At 34.9% G+C, this 23666-nt stretch overlaps 1 protein-coding gene across 1 annotated transcript in view; it reads left to right on the forward strand.

Annotated features, from left to right (window-relative positions):
* The window catches only part of LOC130656652 (uncharacterized), a 73724-nt gene that overhangs the window by 17807 nt on the left and 32251 nt on the right, over nucleotides 1-23666 (forward strand). The window lies entirely within an intron of this gene.

Raw genomic sequence — 23666 nt, forward strand, 5'->3', positions numbered from 1 at the left:
ACTCGTCCTTACTACAAAATGCACACTCCTTTTAAAGCTTTACGTTCAGAGCACCTAACTGAAGTGAACGCCAAATTCACATGCTTAATAGTAAGTTTTTAAGACATTTAATTCGAAAAACTTGCTGGAAAAAGAAATACTTTATAGGAATAGAAGACGGAATCCAGAACCGCTATTCAAGGAGCTGCACATATCAACCTCCCCAGCCACATAAAATTCATCTTGTTGGCACAAAAGCTACACACGGACCAAATATTATTTTTACACAAGCACCATTTTACTACGATGGGAATGAAACAAAGACAAAATTTTTACATTCAATACTATAGTTTCATGCTTTCGCAATCCTCAGTTGCTTCTTATAGACAAACATTTCTTGAAACAAAACAAGCTCCACAAAATATTTAACCGCAACAACGTAAAAGTTTCTTACAGCTGCACAAAAACATGAAAGCCTATATAAATATCCACAACAACAAAATCATCAACAACAACGATACAGTAATGGATAGAAATTGTAACTGCATTAAAAAGGAACAATGTCCAGTTGAAAATAAATGTTTAACAAAAAGCATTATTTATAAAGGAACCATAAATTCAAATATCCCAAACTATGAGCGCAAGGTTTACATTGGTCTAGCAGCAACAACGTTTAAACAAAGATACGCCAACCACAAAAAATCATTTAACACAGCTAAGTACAAAAAGGACACGGAACTTTCAAAAGAAGTTCGGCGTATAAAAGATATTAATTACACACCATTAATCACATGGAACATAATCAGACAATGTAATGAACTTGTCCCTAACTCCAAAGCGATTAAATGCAATTTGTGTTTAGCCGAGAAACTAGAAATCGCAATGTACGATGATAACAACTTATTAAACACGCGATCAGAATTAATATCCAAACTAGCTGTTTCCCGTGGAAGAATCCACTGTATTCCATTTAATTTATGTAGCAGATATATGTCCCTCAAAAAACAAACAATACAGCAGTGCGCATCTTACATCTGCATTATTATATAAATGACCAAAAAAATTAAAGGTTTTCAACAACTGCAGTATTTATGTGACATTTAAATTTAAATCTACTAAAATTACTTGCTCTGACCATCTGACAAATGCGAAAATTATTCGGAAAGAAGTTTCCAAAAGCATTTCAACATACATCTCACCCATAAAATTTAAATCACTCAAAACGCCACATATATACAAAAAAGCTGATCAATGTCAAACACAAATCTCTCTCATTGTATATGTTAAAATCAGTTAGTTTATTGCAAACCCTGCCAAAGGTTGACACACAATGTGAAAAATAAACAATAAATTGTGCCTCTGACAGAATTTTTTATCTAAGGTGTAAAAAAAGGGATTTGCAAGGACAAATTATAATGCAATAAAACATTATTTGATATATTGCATACAGTCCTTCCTCACCAAACTTTAGACAAAATGCCAACAAAATAACATTGTTTAAATCTAAAATTAATAAAGTCCTTTTAGCAATTTGCATGCTGTTTTACCATCAATAGAGTAAACAAAATTTCAAATCTCACATAGTATTCTGTCACAAATTTTCATAAAATATATATATAAGTCATAATGAGTCATGTTAAACAACAGCAATCAATCTGTATATAAGTTCATTTTATGTCAATTTTTGCACCAATTTTGCAACACAAAATACAAATTCTAAATAATACTAAAATCTCTTATTTTGGTCCTTCGCATACCGACGGTCTCCCACAAAAGTTTAATCAAAATGTAAAAAATGAGAGGTAACGACAAAATCAAAGTTTGCAAAATTTAACTATTTCAGTACATATATCTACTGCATATGCCCTCTAAAACAATATTTTAATCCAAAATGCCAAAGAAAAACAGTTTGCAACAAAAATCAGTTATTTCGATAATATTGCATACACTCTTTCCTCACAAAAGCTTCACAAACTGTAAAAAAAAGAATGGTTGTAGGGAGTGCTTCTGATTCAACAAAAAAAGTTTTTTTGACATATTGCATCTAGCCCTTACCCATTAAATCTTACACAAAATTTCCAAACCTATATACGATTTAGAACACATCAAATTTAAATCGAGAAGGATCAGTCATTTCGATATATTGCACGGAGTCCTCCCCAGTAAGAATTTATACAAAATATAGAAAAACAAAGCTTGCAAGGTGTAAAATTGAATTCTTCTTCTGTGTATATATATATGGTCCTTCCTCGCAAAATTAACATAAAATGTCAAAAAGGTTCAGATATAACATCTAACACAACAAAAATCAGTTCTATATGTCATGCCATTGTCTTCCACCAAATGCTCCCCTTAAAGTTTCACAGACACAGCCTGTAAATTAAAAACAACTAAGATCGGGTATTTTGGTCTATTTCATACCATTCTGTTCCAAATAACTTATAAAATGTAAAAATTGAGTGGTAAAACAGAAATGTCAAAAAGAAGAAAAAAATAGCTTACAAAGAGTATAAAATTGAAATCAACAAAGTAGCTCTTTTGGTGTATTAAATATAAGCCATACGCACAAAAGTTTACACTAAATGTAAGAAAATGGTTGTGTTTAGTAATTCTAAATTAAGAAAAGTCAGTTTTTTTAGCATGCTGATTAAGGTTTTTGCCCACAATTTGAAACAAATTAAATTTACATTTTAAAAATAAGTAATTTCTGAACTTTATTTTCAGAATATTTGGAGGAAAAGAACTTCGCAAACCAAAAAAAACCAGGAAAATGTTTAAAATTTTCAGGGTTAATAACGTTTGATGTGTTTTGTGGGAATATATATACTGGGAATCTTTAGTTTAAAGCTAGCATTAGCTAGCTACAGCAGCTAATAGCTAGTCACTTAAATATAAATTGGAGACTTAGCTAGGTATAAAGAACATGGCTACATATATATATATATATTCCTAGCTAGCTAGCTAGTTGTTGGTGGTGGTTGGCTTTTTATGATGCTAGCTATAAAACATGTCTGGCAACAATAATATAATCAAAACTGAAAATAAAACATGAAAAAACCTTACAGAACCTTGCTATGATTAATTTATAAAACCATGCTCTTCTTCAAATGTTTTTTTAAAGATTTATATTGAATGAAAGAGTAGAGAATACTCAAAAAGAACACCCATCTTTTTCGTAAACACAATTTCCGTTTTATGCTAGGAACTTCATTTAACAGTCCGTATGCTTTGTGAATATCTAATACCGTTTCATATGTAGCGATACCTATATATATATGCTAACATAGAGTTTTTTGGCATAAGGGTATATATATTTATATCGTTATTAGCAGCGGGTTATATATTTACACCTTATGTGCGATTTCTATGAAGTACATCCCTAATCTTTTTAGTTAAATTTTAGCGTACATAAGAAAGTGACCCGTGATTTCCGTGTCGTGGACTCACAGTTTTACTCACGCAAGGGAATTAATATATAAGATACAGGCACATCAATAAGTACAAACTCTTCCAAAATGATACTAAAGACTAGAAGGAACATCGTCACTTTTTTTATAGATACCATTATATTGTCCTTAGATAACTTTATATTGCTTTTACGGTTTAAATGTCAATTTATTCAACTGAGGATTGCGAAAATATGAAACTATAGTATTGAATGTAAAAATTGTCTTTGTTTCATTCCCGTGTGTATAAATCGCATGTCGGACGTGTTTGAGGTCGGACGTGTTTTTTACAAGAGCTGGATTTACTTGTGTTCTTTGATACGATATTACTTATTTAATCACTCACGAACTTGCAGCTATTAATATTGATTTAGTTGGTATTTGATATTATTATTCAGTGGGTTTATGATCGTTGGTTGTCTACAGAATTACAGTTTTTGACTCATGGAAAGTAAAATAACGTAAACGAAAAAGTTTGTCATAATTTTCTTCACGCAACAAATCATCTACGATGGAGTTCAAGTGTTTTCAGATTATTTTAGTTCTATTGATATTTAATTATCGCGATGGGTCAGATTTTGCTATCACTGATCAACAGCATACTATATCGCAAACCCCTAATGGCGGAAAAGTGAAAAGATGTAAATCTCGTGTATTGTATTATGCTAACCATTGTGCCACGCAACAACTTGTAATGAGTGGCGATGTTGAAAGCAATCCTGGTCCCGCACTCCAACGCGGATTGAAAGCTCCATCTTGTTCAATCTGTGAGAAATGTGTTAAATGCAATCAAAGACGATTCATTTGTGATACATGCTGGGAAACCACTCACGCTGCTTGTTTGAACCAATCAAATTTAGTACTCAATGGTAGAATTCCGAAATATTGGACCTGTTCAGATTGCCATTTTACTGTGCTTCCCTTTTCGAATGTACGTGATGTTTGCGCATTGTACTCATCTATTCTGAGTGATGGTGGTGAATACGAGGAATTAATAACCATACCAAGCAATCCAAAACATACGAAAATTTGCCATCTAAATACGCAATCCTTACCGAGCACATTTGACGAGTTCTCATACATGCTCGAATGTCATAAATTTGACATAATCACGTTGTCCGAGACATGGTTAAAAAATAATCAGGTATTGATTGATTATGTAAACATTCCAGGATACCAATTTGAATATAAAAACAGGTGTGCGTTGAAGATGGCGGCAGGACGTGATCTTTCACAAGGGGAGATAGAAAATCGCATTCTAGAATCTATAAATGTTATACGAACGGCAAAGAAGAAAAAAGTAACACTACATAATATACTTAAGTTTATTAGTAAAGGTACGTGCTCTGTTTCTGAAAGTAGGATAAAAGATGCTTTGGAAAACCTAGAGAAGTGCAAAATGATTTATAAGAAGGGACTTAACGAAGATGCTTCGTATTTTTATACTGATACTAGTACGTATATGGAATTATCTGTGACATCGCCAAACACTGAAAACGAAATTGTTACAGGTACGAAAGAACAAAATACTACTCTCGATGAGTTTGGTAAATTTGACATGATGTTGGATGAGACGCTCACAAAAATGAAAAATAAATCTATAGTGGATACGTTTTTCCCATGTACACCATCTCCAGGACGTTTTAAATTTAGTAAGGGCATTGGCAAAAACGCACTTCTGCCAGAGGACTACCTACATGATGAGGTAATATTTTTACGTAAAGAGCTTGACAATAAACAAAAAGTTATTGACAGTTTGTTGTTACTTCTCGGGAAAAAGTCCACCATTTTGATTTATCAAGGAAAAAATTCTACATTGGAATCGGATAAATCTGCTAATGTTGTTGTAAATGATTCGGCAATTAATTTAAAGAGAAGTATTCCCACAGGAACGGAACAAGTCGATTTAACTATACAAACATGTGAACAGCAATTAGCAAATTACAGAAAGAAATGTCATAGTAATTATTATTCAAACGTAAACGTGAAAAGTATCACAACAACTGAGAAAAATAATGTTGTTTTAGAAGATAGTTTTGTTGTAAATAAAGAGAATAGTTATGTTGTAAATAACGAAGACGAAAGTAAAGAAGATGAATCGGTAATTCCATGGAAACCCGGTACAACACTCGTTGTCGGTGATTCTATGTTGTACGGACTTGATGAACAAAGAATGTCAGCACGTCGTACCGTTAAAGTTCGTTCATTTCCTGGAGCGAGGGTAGAAGATATGTTTCATTATGTAAAGCCTCTGTTACAAAAGAAACCGGACAAAATAATTCTACATGTTGGAACCAACAATACTATTAATGAAACCTCGCGACTGATTTTGGACAAACTATTGAGTTTGAAGACTTTTATTAACACCAAACTTCCTAGATGTAAAGTGATTTTTTCGTCCGTGATTAAAAGAACTGATAATGCAAAAGCCGCAGTAACGGTAAGCCATTTGAATAGGCATTTAAAAGAACTGTCTCTGAATGTTATTGATAATGACAATATTTCATCTGAATGTCTTGGGAAAAAAGGGTTACATTTGAGTGGGTTGGGGGCAGGGAAATTAGCTGTAAATTTTATTAGAAAAATGAAATCTCGAGATTGATGTCAGGAATATTCTGCAAAAGACAATGTTGAACTACCAGTAAACTGCAGTGTGGAAAATATCTTGGGTAAAAACAATTACGAGAATGCAAAAAAGATTCTTGACAATTTGAGATCACAAAACATAAATAGACTAATTTTTGGGCATGTTAATATCAATTCACTACGAAATAAGTTTGAGCCTCTTATTGATCAAGTTAATAGAAACCTTGATCTCTTTTTAATTTCAGAGACAAAATTAAATGAATCATTTCCTACTAATCAGTTTTTGATTCAAGGCTATAATGCATACCGTTTCGACAGAAATGGCAATGGGGGAGGAATGATTCTCTATGTACGAAATGATATTCCCTCAAAACTTTTAAAACCCAAATGTGAAAGTAGTGAGCTTGAAATTTTTTATATTGAACTAAATTTAAGAAGCAAAAAATGGTTAGTTGTGTGTTTATATAACCCAAAAACTAATCTTATTGCTCAAAACTTAAACCACATAAGTAAAAACATTGATTCGTTTTCCTGCAAATATGAGAACTATGTAATACTGGGTGATTTTAACGCTGAAATTAGCAATCTACATGTAAATGAATTTTTAACAACATATAAACTTAACTCTTTAATAAAAGAGCCTACATGCTTCAAAAGCATAGATAACCCTACAAACATAGATCTCATCTTAACAAACCACCCAAGATCTTTTTGTCACTCCAGGGCTATTGAAACAGGCTTGTCTGATTTTCATAAATTGACAATGACTGTTTTAAAAGCCAACTTTGCTAAACGAAAACCAAAAATTATAAATTATAGAGCATATCGGAATTTCAATAATGTAAATTTCCGCCATGATATAATGGGTGCTCTAAATGATGACAAAAATCTCGATGATTTTAAAATGTTTGAAAATTTCAAAAACAGTGTTTTAAGCATCTTAGATAATCATGCTCCTCGAAAGAAAAGGTATGTACGTCATAATCAGGCAGCTTTTATGAGTAAAGAAATAAACAAGGCAATTATGAAGAGATCAAAACTTTTAAATAAGCATAGGAAGGATAAAACTCCAGAGAGTAAATTAGCATACAATAAACAAAGGAATTTTTGTGTTTCACTAATAAGAAAAAGTAAATACAAATTCTTCAACAACCTTAATGTTAAAAATATAACTGACAATAGGTTATTCTGGAAAACAGTAAAACCATGTTTCTCTAACAAGACAGTTACAAGTGAAAATATTACCTTAGTTGAAAATGGGACTACAATATCTCATGATAAAGATATTACTGAAATATTCAACAATTATTTTGGCAGTGTTGTTGAAAATTTAGGCATAAAGTCATCAAATATACAACCTTCAAGTAATGAAAACAGACCCAAAGATCAAATAAATTCGATAATACATAAATATAAATCTCATCCTAGTGTAGAAAAGATAAGAAAAAGCGCAAAAAGCAACACAAAATTTTCTTTTAAACAAACTGCATTTGAAGATGTTGAAAAATACATTCGAAAACTTGATCCAAAAAAGGCGCAGCAAAAAGATGATATTCCTACTAACATCATCAAAGAAAACAGTGATATTTTTAGCCAATTCATTACTGAAAATTTTAATCAATCGTTAAAAAGTTCTGAATTTCCAACATCTTTGAAAAACGCAGATATTACTCCTACACACAAAAAAGGACTGCGCACTGAAAAGGCGAACTATAGACCTGTAAGCGTCCTATCGAACATCTCAAAAATCTATGAAAGATGCGTGTATGACCAAATATACACCTTCTTCGAGCCATTATTTTCGAAACTTCAATTTGGTTTTCGCAAGGGGCACAGTTCACAACAATGCCTCATAAGTATGATTGAAAAATGGAAAAACAGTCTTGACAAAGGTGGCACATTTGGAGCGCTTTTAACTGATTTGTCTAAGGCATTTGACTGCATACCACACGAGCTATTACTAGCAAAACTTCATGCATATGGCTTTGATATGAACTCTTTGCTGTTTATAAAATCGTACCTAATTGACAGGAAACAGCGAGTGCGTATAAATAACAATTATAGTACATGGAAAAAAATAAAATACGGCGTACCGCAAGGATCAATTTTGGGTCCTTTGCTTTTCAATATATTTTTATGCGACCTTTTCCTTTTTGTCCCATATATGGACATTGTCAACTATGCTGATGATACAACCCCATTTTCAATAGGAAAGAATATCAACGAAGTTATTGAAAAGATTGAATATGCAGCAATTATAATATTTACTTGGTTTGAAAATAACGGTATGAAAGCCAACCCAGAAAAATCACATTTTTTTACTAACAAAACTGATGTACGATTAAAAGTTTGTGATGAACTTCTAAACAATTCTCAAACTGAGAAACTGCTTGGTATAACCATAGACCACAAACTTTCTTTCGAGGAACATGTTAATCAGCTCTGTAACAAGGCAGGCCAGAAAGTTAGTGCGCTTGCAAGGTTATCTTCCTTCATGACATTAGACCAGCGAAAGCTGATTATTAATGCTTTTGTCACTAGTCATTTTTCGTACTGTCCATTAGTATGGATGTTTCACAGTCGTAAATTAAACAATAGGATAAACCATATACATGAAAGAGCACTAAGAATTATCTATCAAGACTATCAATCCTCATTTGAAGAGCTTTTATCAAAAAATGGGAGCGTTACAATTCACCAAACGAACTTACGCATCCTTGTTACTGAGCTGTATAAAGCTAAAACAAAAACAGGTCCAGAAATGTTGAATGAAATTTTTATTTTTCCTGAACCAGTGTATAATTTGAGGAAGGACAAACTTAAGAGTAACAAAATATTTTCAGTGAGATATGGGATCGAAACACTGTCTAATGTTGGGTTAAAGCTTTGGAACTCTTTGCCTAACGAGTATCGGAACGCTGGTACTTTAATTGAGTTTAGAAACAAAATAAGAAACTGGATTCCAAACCATTGTCCTTGCAGAATATGCAAAACTTTTATACCTGAATTAGGTTTTCTTTAGTTTCCCCGTTGTCTTCCTTTGCCAGTTGTGGAGCGGGAACTCAGTTAAACATGTCTTGCGGTGCGACGGTTTAGGTGGGGTGGTATCATATGAGAATATTCTAGCCTTATTATCTGGCTGTATATTATTTTCTCTCGACCCCTGCCTGGGAAGTTTGACTGAGTTCCTGGAACCACCACTACATAGCCTTGACATATTTTTGACATATTATTTATATTATTTAAAATACTTAAAAAAAAATGGTATATACGGTATTCCTTATAGATTTTTTATATTCAGTTATTTATTGTTTTTAGTGTTTTTAAAGTTGACTTTAATTAGCCTCAGAGCTACATTTTCTTGTAAATTTGTCAACTATAAATAAATTAATTAATAAAATAATAAAAAAAAATAAAACAGAACTGATAAACGAGGAGGTGGTGTTGGAATGTACATCAAGGACGAACTTATTTACAAAACTAGAGACGACATAACCAAACTCGACAATTCTATCGAACATGTCTGGATCGAAGTGAAAGGTAGAAATAAAAATTACTCATATCTAGTTGGAACATTTTATCAGCCATCTTCTATAGAAAGAGAAAAAAAAGATTGGCTAGAACGATTTGATATTCTTTTGCGTCACATCACCGCAAAATGGGACGGTATTATCATAATTACAGGTGACTTCAATATCGACTTATTACAAGGTGATAAATCCACAATCGAATTATATCAAGATACACTTATGACTTATGACCTAAAACAACATATTACAAAACCAACCCGAAAATCGACATCCCTTATTGATCATGTTATTAGTAATATACCGGAAAAGGTAGTTAGTGAGAACGTTTTATTGTGCGATGAAATTTCTGACCATGATGCCCCGCATATCGTTATGAATATCAAAAAGGATAAATTCGAAAAACGATACAAATTTATACGTGACGAGAAGCAGTTGAACATCGATGAATATATTAGTGATATCGAGAAGATTCCTTTTTCCTTGATAGATACTTTTGATGATCCGGAAGATCAACTGTATGTTATGAATGAACTCATACTGTCCTGCATTAATAGCCATGCTCCTTTGAAAAGGTGTAAATTTACACGACCACCAGCTCCCTGGATGAAGGACCCATCCATTGTATCGTCGAAACTGAAACTTGATGAACTTCGTAGTGAATTAAAATCTTGTGATGACAGAGAGGCTAAACATGAGTATGTTGAAACGAGAAATAAATTGAAGAAGGCTATCAAACACTCTAGAAGAACCTTCTATCAAAAGGCTTTATCAAGTAACCGTTCAAAGGAAGTATGGAAAACCATAAGAACTATTATTAAACCACAGTTCAAACAAATCAGGCAGAATCCCGATACCATCAATGATTATTTCAACTCCATTGCAATAAAGTTAAGCAATACAAATGAGTTAAACATTTCTCCCACCATGAATGATGAGGCTGTACCGGCAATGGATTTATTTGACCTTCGTCACGCTACCCAAGAGGATGTTCTCAAACATTTGAATTCATTGAGAAGTGATTGCTCTACTGGTGGTGATAACATACCAGCGAAATTCATAAAACCAGTCGCAGCCCAATTGTCGCCAGTCCTAACAAAGATTTTGAATAACTGCATCGATGCAAACGTATTTCCAACATGCTGGAAGAAATCACGTATCTGTCCGGTACCTAAAGTTCCAGGTGCTTCACAACTAGAAGATTTTCGTCCAATATCAATACTTCCTGTACTGTCGAAAGTATATGAGAAAGTCATTTTATCACAGCTTTGTGACTTCATTGATAGATTTCAATAACATTTACGCTTCAACTCAATCTGGTTTTCGCAAAGGTCACTCGTGCATCACGATACTCTTAAAATTAAAGGACGACATTTTGAAGGCTATGCAAAGAGGTGAAGTAACTTTATCAGTGTCAGCAGATTACTCCAAAGCATTTGATACTGTGAAATATGACGTTCTGATTAATAAGTTGAAGAAACTCCAAATGTCTCCTGCATTCATCAATTTGATCTCTAACTATTTGTCAAATCGCCAGCAGTTTGTGCAAATTGATGACAAAAAATCGGACACCTTGCTGATCAAATACGGTGTTCCCCAGGGATCTATTCTTGGTCCGATCTTGTTCAACATCTATGTCTCTGACCTATCGTTGAATTCGTCGTGTAATTCTATCCAGTACGCAGATGACACAAATCTTTACATACACTTCAAACTAAAAGAAATGGATATCGCAACAGCAAAGCTTCAAAGTGACATTAACCAAATAACAACATGGTCAAAGATAAACAATCTGATGTTTAATTCCATAAAGACAAAATCAATTATGTACTCGACAAGCCAGTTAAGCTGTATAAACAATTTAAACTTCAGTAACTTATTCAAATTCCATAGTAATGGTGCTGAGATTGAGCGGGTATCCTCTCTCAAAATACTGGGCATAACATTCGATGAACATATGACGTGGTCTACACATGTGAATAACATCATTAGATCATCATACGCTACGATTTCGACATTAAAGCGATTGAAACGTTTGGCACCTTTTCACGTGAGAAAAAATCTCGCTGAAGCACTGATATTATCAAAGATAGACTACGGAAACTTGTCTATAATAATATTCCACAATATCAAATGAAAAGGTTACAAAGAGTTCTAAATGTCGCTGCCAGCTTTGTTCTTCAGAGATATGCTTCCACTAACGATGTGTTAGTAATACTGAAATGGCTGCCAGTGCAAGAGCGTGTAAATTTATCGATACTAAAACTGGCACACAAGGTGTTGTATGACGAATGCTCACCTGAATACCTTACACTGAAATGGTACAAAAATGGTCGAAGCCTGCGATCTGATGCAGAAAACAAAAATAAACTACAAAGCGACACATTCCGAAAAACGTTTATGGATTGCTCATCAGCGTTGTTTAATGATCTTCCTGGCAATATTCGTTCCGTTGTCAACCATAAAGAATTTATCAAAAAAGTCAAATTATTTTTACACGATAGTGCTTTGTGCAAACTTTTATCCAAATAATGTGAATAACTCTATGCATGTAGGCTACCTATTTCCCCCCATCTTTTCATTATAGTTCTACCTTTTTTGTGTGTCCTTACACGGTGCCATCAATTTATTTATTTTTAATTAGTCTCTTCTTTTTTTTTTTTTTTTTTTTTTTTTTTTTTCTTGTTCAATGTGTCTACTTACTCTACCGGCACCATTTCGTACTCTCTGAGCCCATTTATTTCATTATGCACTTAGATTCAATATATTTTTTTACTGATCTTATAGATTTTATAGATTTTTATAGTTTTTATTTTTTTGTAGGCAGAAGAACCATTTGTAAATTATGGATGCCAAATATATGTTTAATAATAATAATAATAATAATAATAATAATAATAATAATAATCGCTCTTTTTATTGAGCACTCTTTTAATAAACGAAGAGAAAGAAGAATATATATATACTAGCCGGGAGACCCGGCGTCGAAACGCCGGGTAAAGCCACAAGTAACTGTTGTTGAACGCCTTGAGGAGCGCTTAATAAGAACCGCAAACTGTGCGACCCGGTGACGTGGAGCGCTTTAGTACGGGTATGCAGTATGTCGTAAATCAAGTGGAGGGCACACACCATTGCAGTGTTGCGACTGTAAGATATTTTAAAAAAAAATAATTTCCCGCAACAAAAGCTGAATTAAAACAGTTTACAAACCGTTGTTACTCCGCCATAGCAAAAACAACTGGGCAATATTATTTTATTTTGCGGAATAAGTTTCCGTAAAAGTTCAAAACTTAATCATGACAGTGGGCCGAGAACGCATAATACCCTTTTCATAAAAAACTTTACTGCAATTTCGGTTTAACTTAAAACACAGGAAAAATCCAGTCGTTACCCCATAAAAAAACTAAAAAAACTCCATAATTGGAGTGCTCTAGTACAGGTATGCAGAATATGTCGTGAATTGAGTAAAGCTCACACCACATTATAGTGTTTCGGTTGTAATGTACTTTTTAAAATAATTGTAATATATAACTTTACTGCAACTTTAACCGAAATAAAAACACAGTTTACAACCTGTTGTTACCCCGTCATAAGAAAAGAAAATAGTCAATATTATTTTATTTTGCGGAGTACGTTTCAGTAAACCTTAACAAATTAATCATGACACCGGACTGAGCACTTAGTACAGGTAAATGGTGTCACACATGTGTTATAGCCATAATAGCCTTTTCCAAAAAAAACTTATCGCAACTTCAATTTAAATAAAAAACACACAAAACACCCTGTTGTTAACACCAGGTTGAATGTTTATTGCAGGTAAAAAAACTTTATCACAACGAATTAAATAAAAACACGGAAAAAGCCCGTCATTAACACCAGGCTGAGCACTTAACATGTAAATTGTGTCATACATGAGTAACAGGCCTAATAAAATTTTCCAAATAAAATTTATCACAACGGTTTAAATAAAAACACAGGAAACAGCCCGTCGTTAACACCAGGCTGAGCGCTTAACAGGTGAATCGTGTCATACATGAGCATAGGGGTAACACCATTTTATAAAAATCCTTATCGCTTCGGTTTTAAAAGAAATCAGTGAACAGCCTGGCATTAACCCGGTTCAGTTTAAAAAATTACTCAGCAATTTTATTTTGCATAATAAATTTTTAAATCAGTAATAAAAGTGGCCGCTGCCAACTGCATTTAGCATAAGAATTGTTAAGAATTGTGTTGCAGCCAAACTGCATTTGGCTACTTTCACTTGCAGCCAAACTGCATTTGGCTACTTTCACTTTTTAGCAGGATGTAGCTAAAAGAGGAGCTAGCTAGGTAGACTCAACTTCAACATAAAAATAAATAATAGTATACCAAACTGAATAAAAGCTTTAAAAGTATATATAGAAATAAATAAAGCTAGCTATAGCTAGCTGCCTCAAAATGTACGTTTTGTAGCTAGCCAAAAACTTAAAATTGGTATGTTTAAGATTTATACGTAGCTAGAAAACGTGATGAAATATTCACCTTAACATGTGAAAACAAACTAAATAATCCTATAGGATAAAAAGTACTCAGAAGAAATAAGGAGGATTGAAAGGAAACCTACAAACTTCACACCATCACTTCCAAACCAAAATGGCCTTAGGGGTAGCATGTTTCCTCCCGTCGGCATGTTGAGGCCGCGAAGCACTTGGATTGGTCATTAGTGAAAATGGAGCCTCGTGATTGGTTTATTACAATGAGCGGCACAGCAAGGCCGGGAGAAAAACGGGGTCTGCCGGGGATTCGAAATAAAGCTGCAGGGCCGCGGGGATTTTCGGCGGGTCTCGCTACTTGCTCCGCCATGTTGCGCAGAGACAGACAAAATACGGCTATTATAATAGAGATATATATATAATAAGGTGTGTTTAATTGCAACAAACTCGTTACCAATTTTTTTTTTGTCCTCTAGTATTTAATGTTCCTAGTCATTAGGCCATGAAAAATCCACACGAAGTACGTAACACATCGTATTTGCTATTGAGGCAAAAAATTTATACATTTGTTAAATGAAATCGGCCAGCGTAACCTAGTCCGTGAAAAAATCCATGGAATTTTGTTGTTGTAAATATTTTGCGCAACGAACTTTTGTGCATCTTTGTGCCAACATAACGTAATTAAATCATTGCGTGGGGTGTCCAAGATAAAGCTGTTCGAAGCCATATTGAATACGGGTATTAATAATGGGATTATCAGTTTCGTTCTTTTTAGTTGTGATTATAGAGGTTGGTTTTGGGAGTCATCTGTCAGCATTGGTTGAAATATGAAAAGCTTAAAATGCCCATCAAGATCGTTAAAAGAATTTAGTTTCTATTTATGAAACTTTTTAAACAAATCAACGTGCCGAAAAAAGCTCTATTCATACGCCAAAGAAGGAACAGTTTTAGGTTTATAGTGGCCATTTTCATCCAACGTTAAAATGTTTGTAAAAAATATCGTTAAAACACAACTATGTTGCTTTGTTTAGCTCTTATCCTTCTGATATGCAAAAACTTTCCGACCTTTTTACGACCCCTGACCCAGTCTCTTGATTGTCCACGAATTCTGTCGTATTCTCAAGGTCGCCGTGAGATAAAAATGTTCGCACAGGATTTAAATTTATTCGTTTTTGCGCTTTTGGTAAGATATCTCTTTTAATTTCGAGAGAATCCTCTTGCCAAAGCAGTTCTAAAATTGGAACATAACACTCTCCGTAAACTTTCCATCGAGAAAATCGTTTAGGTTTCTTGCCATATAGTCTAATGCATAATTGATTGTTTGCTAACACATCCAGGCTAATTGGACCCATAGTGAAGGACAGCGCCAGCACTTTGTTGCGAGCAGTTTTTACGTTCGTTTTTGCCAAGAATTTCGTATTAGGGACTAATTTTAGCTGGAAGTATATATCATCCGGTGAATCTTTATCCAGATAATCTAAATTGTCCAACGTACGTATATTACCCACAATGCAACAGCTGTGTTTTAGGTATTGTAAATCGACAGTTACAGTTGCATTTGAAGCGAAGGTCCTTCGAAATCCGGTTTCCTTTATTAATTCTAACGCGTTGTCTTCTTTGTAACTTTTATAAGGCGCTGTTTTACCTAAAGGTGACTCCTCGTTTTCATCACTGTCGTAGCATCTTCCGTCGTCAGCCGGCTCTTTAGTAAAATCACCACGTAGGTATTTATCAACAATGAAATTTACTGCTAGCAAAAGTGTTATGCAAATACCAACAAAAGCGAGGAAGATTTCCAAGCCTGAAAAAACGATGTAAAAGAAGTAAAGACAAGAAGCCCCGTGGGTTAAAGATTTCCGCCATTAGCAATAATCTAAAAAAAGATATAAAATCGTGACATACATGTCACGATTTTATTGCTATAATACATTATCTTTCACCAAAATTATCTAGCCTCAACAATTCCTCTTTAAATTAAAATTATTTGTTATTTGTTAGCGACCCATAACAGCCACCATTGCACGTCTTTAAATTTCCTCAAAAAACAAACGATTTTTGAGCCTCTAAAACATTCTATCTTAGTAGAACAGGCCTTGGACCATGAAAAACTTCAGATTCAACGACGCACACTTTTTACCTCAAAATCACGGCCTTGAACGACTGTGGCTACGGCAGGAACCAAAGGAAGTAAGTGATAATTTGGCCACCAAAGCAAAAACGCAAACTGCTAAAAAATTCAAAAAACCTGCCAAAGTTCCTGACGTTAAAGTACCCCTCGCGCTTGTGGCTAAATTTAATCAGTTTAAATTTTTACCTGGTTTTTAAACCTTCATATCACGAAACATTTGCGCGTATTGAATGACAATGCATTACACATGCGTAAATTAATCATCCCTACGCCCACCCCCTTTTCTGTATTTTTACGTTTGATATTCTATAGGCGCTGACACTATTTTTTGTTGTATTGCGATGTGGTAAATGACCGTGTATTTAATCAATATAGTCGAGGAAAAATGGTTACTTATAAGAATTGTAAAGGTTTTTCGTTATCTTGACGCGCCTAATATACGGGGTTTGGAGAAGCTTTACTTTACAAACGGCTTTCAGTTGATTAATTGGTGGGAAGATTTTATTCATAGTCATAAAAAAATTATCTGTACGAAAATATCTGTAAAAGTCACCTCATGAAAATAAATCTTCGCGAAATTACTAGAAATGACTTATTCGCTAAAGTAACTACGCAAAATATTCAAAAAAACAAGAAAAGGATTTCATTCTTTAGTCTCTAGTTTTTTTCGGTAAATAATTACCAGCCTGATATAAACAAGTTCAGACTACCTTATAAATAAAGTGACCTGAAATAAATAAAAATTGCAAAAAAATATTAGATACCTAAAATAATTCCTAGATGGTTTATTTGGAAAAAAAATATCTCGACATGACTGTTTCGGAAAATTAATCTTCGCGAAACGCATTTTTTGTACCTTGCGAAAAAAAGTCTTAGTCAACCTAATAGTAAATAACCGCACACTCCCAAACATATGATGAGATAAGCCTTTTGTGAGCACATTTTTTTTAAAATTTAAAACTTGAGCAGACCTGCAACATGTCACATCACATCTTAAAATCACACTCTTTACAAAATTTTCAGTCTTCAAGTAACAAGCTCAGACTAATTTTGCCTACCTATGCCCATGTCTGTAGCCTTCTTTAACACAACCTTTTAGCAGCCATAACACGGCTCAGAACATTATAAATCACAGACCTGGTACTTACTACTTCTCGTTTAAGTATTTTATTTTCTCGTTGAACAGAGACATTTATAACATTTTTGTACATAGATTCTGCATGCAGACACTTTGTTAAAAAAGAATACAGTCATTAACTTATCCTAGCCTCCAACTTTCATTGAAAAGTTGTTGTTTCTTTTTAATGTATTACCTACTTTTCGTAACTCTAAAAACAGCGAACTTGAAGCAGCCAAAATGTCGTTATTTATTGTTCCAAACAGTGGAAATTTATGCTTAATGTAGAAACCAGGCCTGTTGTTAAAAACAGTTACACGGACAATAGCATCAAAGGAAATTAAATTAGATGCATCGAAATTATGCTAGCGTGAAGTATATGCTCAATCAGAGTTCTCTTTATCTACATCTTTATCTACATTATCCGTACGGATAGTTACATAAACGGTACACTAATCGTATCCATATACAACAAAAGCCGCGTGTTATGAGCGTTCTCTTCTATTTTAACACGTTGGAAACCCACTGCTATTCACACAGTCATATCGAATGAAGGAACTTTTGCGCTAGAGTTGGATTCTAGTGACAAAAACCTATAATCTTTGCGATTGCTCTAACAGTAAGGAAAAAGGCCACCAGATTGCAGTAGACTCACTCTATCTCGGCAACTCTCTATCATCTCAAACTTCTCTCTATCTCGAACAAAACTCTCAGCCCCTTGGACATTTGTGTACGCTCTAGACTTTCTTCCTCTCTTATCTCCAACTTCATCTCGAATTTTTCTCTATCTCGCACAAAAATCCTCGTCCCGCCCTTGCCATTTAAGCAAGCGTAAATATTTCTTTCTACCAGGGAACAGTTTTAAAGTTAGTCAGGTGTCCACTTATGACTTTTAGTGAAGTTCCGCTGATGAACTGCAGATTTAAAATTATTTTACCTATTTGCGTATATGACAAAGAAGATATTCTTAAGAAAAACATTTGTTTATTTTTTTAAATCGTAATAGGTAATTGTCGATCCTAAAACACGGAACAAGCGGAACAACCCCGTAACAACCCAAGAACAAACGGAACAATGCGAGAACAAGCCGGGGACAGATGAAACAACCTAATAACAGCCAGATTTATAGACTTGATTTGTAGACAGACTTGCTTTATGGACAGACTTTACTACCTTTTACTACGCCTTCTTATTTGCACCTGAGCAAAGCACGACCGGCGTATGAAATACCGAACATACAAAGTAGAAGGTACTCGGCATTTCCGCTCCATTCCTCCACAGTGAGAACGTCTCTTCGAACGAATTTAATTAGCAGACTCTTCCAATAAACACAATCTTGCCGCTGGTCTCGTTACCGTTCCACTATTCGTTTTTATCTGCACCGAACGTATTATTCCGTCGTCGCCTGGATGCACACGAGTAATTCAGGCTAAGGGCCAGTGTGATCGAGGAAGGTTGTCTGTTTGTTACTAAGTCTCCGGCACGAAAGTTTCGAATGTTTTGTAGTCATTTTTTTTCTTTGAGTTAATAACGGCAAATACTCACGCACCCATCTGCACCAAACCATTTTTGTTGCAGCTTGCAATAATCGCCAATTTTTTCGAAGTTTTATTTCGTTCTCACTTAAATTCCCAGGGCTAGCATTTAGTGCTGGCCATCCTAGCAAGAAATAATTTGGTGTCAATACTTCTAAATCGTCAATGTCGTCACTTATTGCTGTCAAAGAACGCTGATTAAGGATTGCTTCTATTTCACATAAGAATATATAGAGGGCTTCATTCGTTGGTCTAACTGGGATAGCGTTTCTTTTAGCTCGCGTTTTGCTCCAGCAAAATTTGTACCATTGTCACTCCTTTATAAACTTGACATTTCCTCGTCGACTATTGAACCTTTCTAGTGACATAATCTATCGCCGGCTATTTCGAGATGAACAGCTCGTGTGGTAAGACATGTGAATATCGCACTCGACCGTTTCGCTAGTGCTGGTTTTGATCTAGTTTTTCTAGATAGTTTAACGCTGATCCGTCTAAAGTAGTCAGTACCATTATATGTGAATAGTTTTTCGCCGATCGTCAATCTCTTCTTTGGTAAGTCGCTCATATATGGTGCTTGAGACTTCCCCCGTTGACGTTTACAAAGATTTTTGTAGATATTATCCAATAGAGCTGCCAGCCAATTGATAAGGTATGCTCTCTTCCGACATGTAAGTTAACTTCGTGGATGTGTTTGATTATCAGTGCTGCTATTGGATGCTTCAGGAACAAGATAATTTGATGCTTCACATGCTTCGGAAGTTTAGCTCTACCGAGACGTCCAATGACGCGGATTAATTGTTGATCGAATCGAGGCTAAAGTGACAAGATGTAACTAGTTTTTGACACAACGTTATCGTCTACAAGGAACGATATTCGTTAGGGTACGATTCTATCTGAGAAATACGACATACTTTTAATTATAGATATCGGATGCTGTTAAGGTTGTAAAAGATTCTCTTGATGAACAGCCTCGTTTCCATTTTAATTTTTCGTTTTCAGCTCTAAAATATATTGCATCATACGTTTGTTTTGATTAATCAGCAAAGATGTGCAGTTCGATGTTGGGATTTTCTGTTCTGTGAAATCCGTATTATCTCGGAATGGTATTCATTTGTTCTTGGACGATAAACTTTAGTTCTAGGAAGGCACTAACTACTATTCCGATGAGATCGAATATTGAGCTCACGAAGCTCAGGATTCCTAGCTTTGTAGAAGGCAACTCCTCCATGACCGATTTGATTTGTAGAACGTCATTTTCTGTGTCCCATAGTACACCTAGCGCTCTTTCGATAGGTAGATTATTTAAATCGAGGCTGACAAATTTCTTTGATAATTCCAATGGCGGCAAAGCTTTTATGATTTCCTTATTGTTTGATAGCCATTTTATAAGTCAAAACCTGTTTTGAGTAGATGTGTGATTTGAGTGGCCATGAAGATCGCTTTCGCAGTAGTCGGTTGAGAGTTTAGAAAGTCATCCATGTAGAAATCTTGTTTGAGTGCCTTGATGACTTCGTTGTCAAAGTTTTTCTTTTCGTTGATCGCTATTTTATTTATCGCCCAGTTGGCACAACAGGGCGAATCAGCCTTCCCAAGAAGGTGGAATGTCATTATCTAGTCTTCTATTTTGTCGGTATCCAAACAAACCTAAAAGAATCTCGATCTGCTGATCATACCTACAATTGGTGAAAACTCTGCTTAATTTTTTTAATTCGATTTCCTTTTTATTCTCGCAGTTTTGCTCTATGATCAAAGAAGTTATTTTGTTTATCACTTGCGTTAATTTGCCGAAATAAGATGTTCGTCTTTTTAATAAATCAGTTTAGCGTTCATTTATACATAAATCCTCCTCTAACCGTTTATGTTTTATGATGCTACTCTGACTTTTCACTTATGGCTCTTTAATGCAAAACACTTTGAATTATGGTACGGTAGACAAAAAACAACAAAAAATTTGCGATAAAACTTTTAACTTCTTTAAGTTCAAACCTAAACAGTAAGAAAACATGGGTGAAAAACGTAAATCAACACAAAACAAGAAGCCCGATGGCTTGAAGATTTCCGCCATCAGCATAGATAATAAGTATAGGAGTGAAATAAGTCATATAGTGCGAGACTACCCTCAGAGAACAAAAAACGCGATGCATGTTATCTGCAACCAAATTTTGACACAAGTTTAAAAACAAAGAGAAAACGATAAAGTAAACCCAATGTAAATATATTTCATTCTAAGGAAGAAATTGATTTTAAGTAGCCCTTCTAGAAGGTTTTGTAAACATCTATGTTAGAGAAAGTGTTGAGGACATTCTCATGGACATAGATGTGGTTAATAAGTGAACCGGATATATAAGTTGGAGAGGTTACAACTTGTTTATATTCAGTAAGGAAATCAAGGGAATAGTTTTCTTCACTAAATGCATTCACATTGAAATCTCCGAGTATAACATCAACGTTTCCATTTCCCAGAAAATGCTGAATAAGGTATAATGACTGCTCTCGGTTAAGGGAATATTTACGATAAAGAAGTAGAAAACTAATATCGTTTTCATGAAACGTTGTTTTCGTCATTCTAAAAAGTATTGCACCTGGAATTTTTACAATATCAAACAATTCTATAGTTTCGGTATGACCAACTATAAGAAATCTTCCGGCTCTTAAATTTCTTGCGCACGTTGCGCCCGTGTTTTGAACATTTTGAAATAGTGCTACAAAAGTGCCGCAGGATTGACGCAACGACGCAAAATTTCAAAACGTTTTGATATTCTAGCTCTCTTGAGGCGCTATTTTCAAAACTGTTCACACTGCGCAACCGTAACGAAGTCGCAACGCAACCGCAAGTCAGTCTGAAGCGGGCTTTAACGACTGCACCGCAAATCCCACATAAAGGCAATTTTTGACGCAACCGAGTCTTTAAAACCAGCCCAGAATTTAAGTCAATCAATAAACACTAATTATTTTCTCAAACCAAACCCGAATTTAAAGTGACCAGTAGTAGTAGGGAGTGATTATAATCAGTTTTTCGATCCTTTCACACCTTTACCCCCAAAAAACCCAGCTTTCACCATTTCCACCACCACCTCCATCCCAAAACAAGTAAAAACTAAATCATATGCTGATATCAACACATAATAATACTAAATGCCAATAAACAACACATAATAATATTAAATGTAAGATACATGACATTATCAACGCATGCGCAATAGTATATATGCTATATAAGGGAAATTTCCTAATTGTACTGCTAGTAACCAACACATAATCATATTAAATAATATGTACATTAAATACTAACACATAATCATATATATACATTAAATACTAACACATAATAATATGAAATGACGTCATGCCTAATAGTATGTTCCAGATCGTTATAGGACCCCAGTTACCAGGGCCCTATCAAATTAAGATGCGAGAACAATGTGATGAGTGTGAACGGGTACTCGACACCTATGACAGAGGCTCTTGTGGACGGAGATTCCTCATAAAAGGTAAGCTTCTATGCTGGTACTGCTGGTATGAGTATATTACCTATAATGGTGGAACCTGTACAAGCAACAAACCCTAGTTGAGGTTTTTTTCCATAAATAAAAGGATGTTAAAATTTAGAGAGAAATCTGTAAAACCTGAAGATTTTTACACCAATTCGAAAGTACTAAAAATTGAAGAAGTGAACATTGAAAACATCATAGTGAGCGATTCTATCCCAGCAAACAAGGGTAAGGATGAGCGCTTCGTGATTGGGTATCAAGATGACAACCCAGGACCGTTATTGATCCAGACCCCTGAAAAGATCCGCTCTAAAGGTGTCTCTCAATACAGCGAAGGCTCCGCGCTAACGATGTCGTTTGATCTAGCCAGCTACCCTGAGAGGTTGGCTAAATACGAAGAGATCTTGGAGAAGGTGGAGTCTCTAGAGGGAATTTGTTTCACCAATGCTAGCGTGAAGAAAGGGCGGTACCTCAACACCATGCTCAAGATATGGGATGGTAAAGTCAGAACAAAATTCCATAAGAAGATACCACTAAAAAGCTGTGAGTGTAAGGCCATCATTAAGCTGGCGAGTATCTACAAGCAAGGGCGCAACTACTACGCACAGACCATTCTGGAAGAGTGCAAATATAAAGAGGTTGAAGGATGCAGCACTTTTTACTTCAGTGACTCCGATGATGAAGAGGACCCGTTCGTCGTCGTATAATAAACATGAACAATTTGAAAAAAGAGGCCAGAGAGCTAGGTATACGTGGCTACTCCACCATGAAGAAGGCTGAAATTATGAAGGCGATTCAGAAGGTTAAATATATAGATACTGCAGCGCAGACCGATGGTCCTTATTGTAAACCATGTGTCGATATACATAGTATGAAAATACTAGAAGAATATATTAGAGGTCTTGAGGAAAAACAGAAGCAAAAAATTATATACGATAATGATCTGTTGATAGATGCAACTACTGGTGAAGTAATTGGTACCATCTAATGTATTGTTAATATACATTAGATTATGAATACGCTGGCGGCTCATCTAGATACCGCTTACATCTTGAACAGATTGAAGTTATTTCATAAACTCCTGTTTGCCCTCCTCGCGTCCCTTCTCGACTAGCTGCTGTCTCTCTCGTTCATTAAGCGACTCTACGATTTTTCTGGTTCTCTGACGTATTTGCTCCTTGAGCAGCATATAGGGTTGCTTTTTCTGCATAATAAGCTAAATTCATAATCACTAATAACCCCATTCTCCACAGCTCTACTGATAAGGTTGATAACGGAGTTAAGTTTGGTCTCCGCCAGCAACCTTATACCCTCGTGCTTCTTGCTTTTGACATCTACCCTCTTACCAGCATTTGTCAGACCTGCTTGACCCAATCCCATAACCA

Source organism: Hydractinia symbiolongicarpus, chromosome 9 (assembly GCF_029227915.1).
Source record: "Hydractinia symbiolongicarpus strain clone_291-10 chromosome 9, HSymV2.1, whole genome shotgun sequence".
Taxonomy (NCBI): Eukaryota; Metazoa; Cnidaria; class Hydrozoa; order Anthoathecata; family Hydractiniidae; genus Hydractinia; species Hydractinia symbiolongicarpus.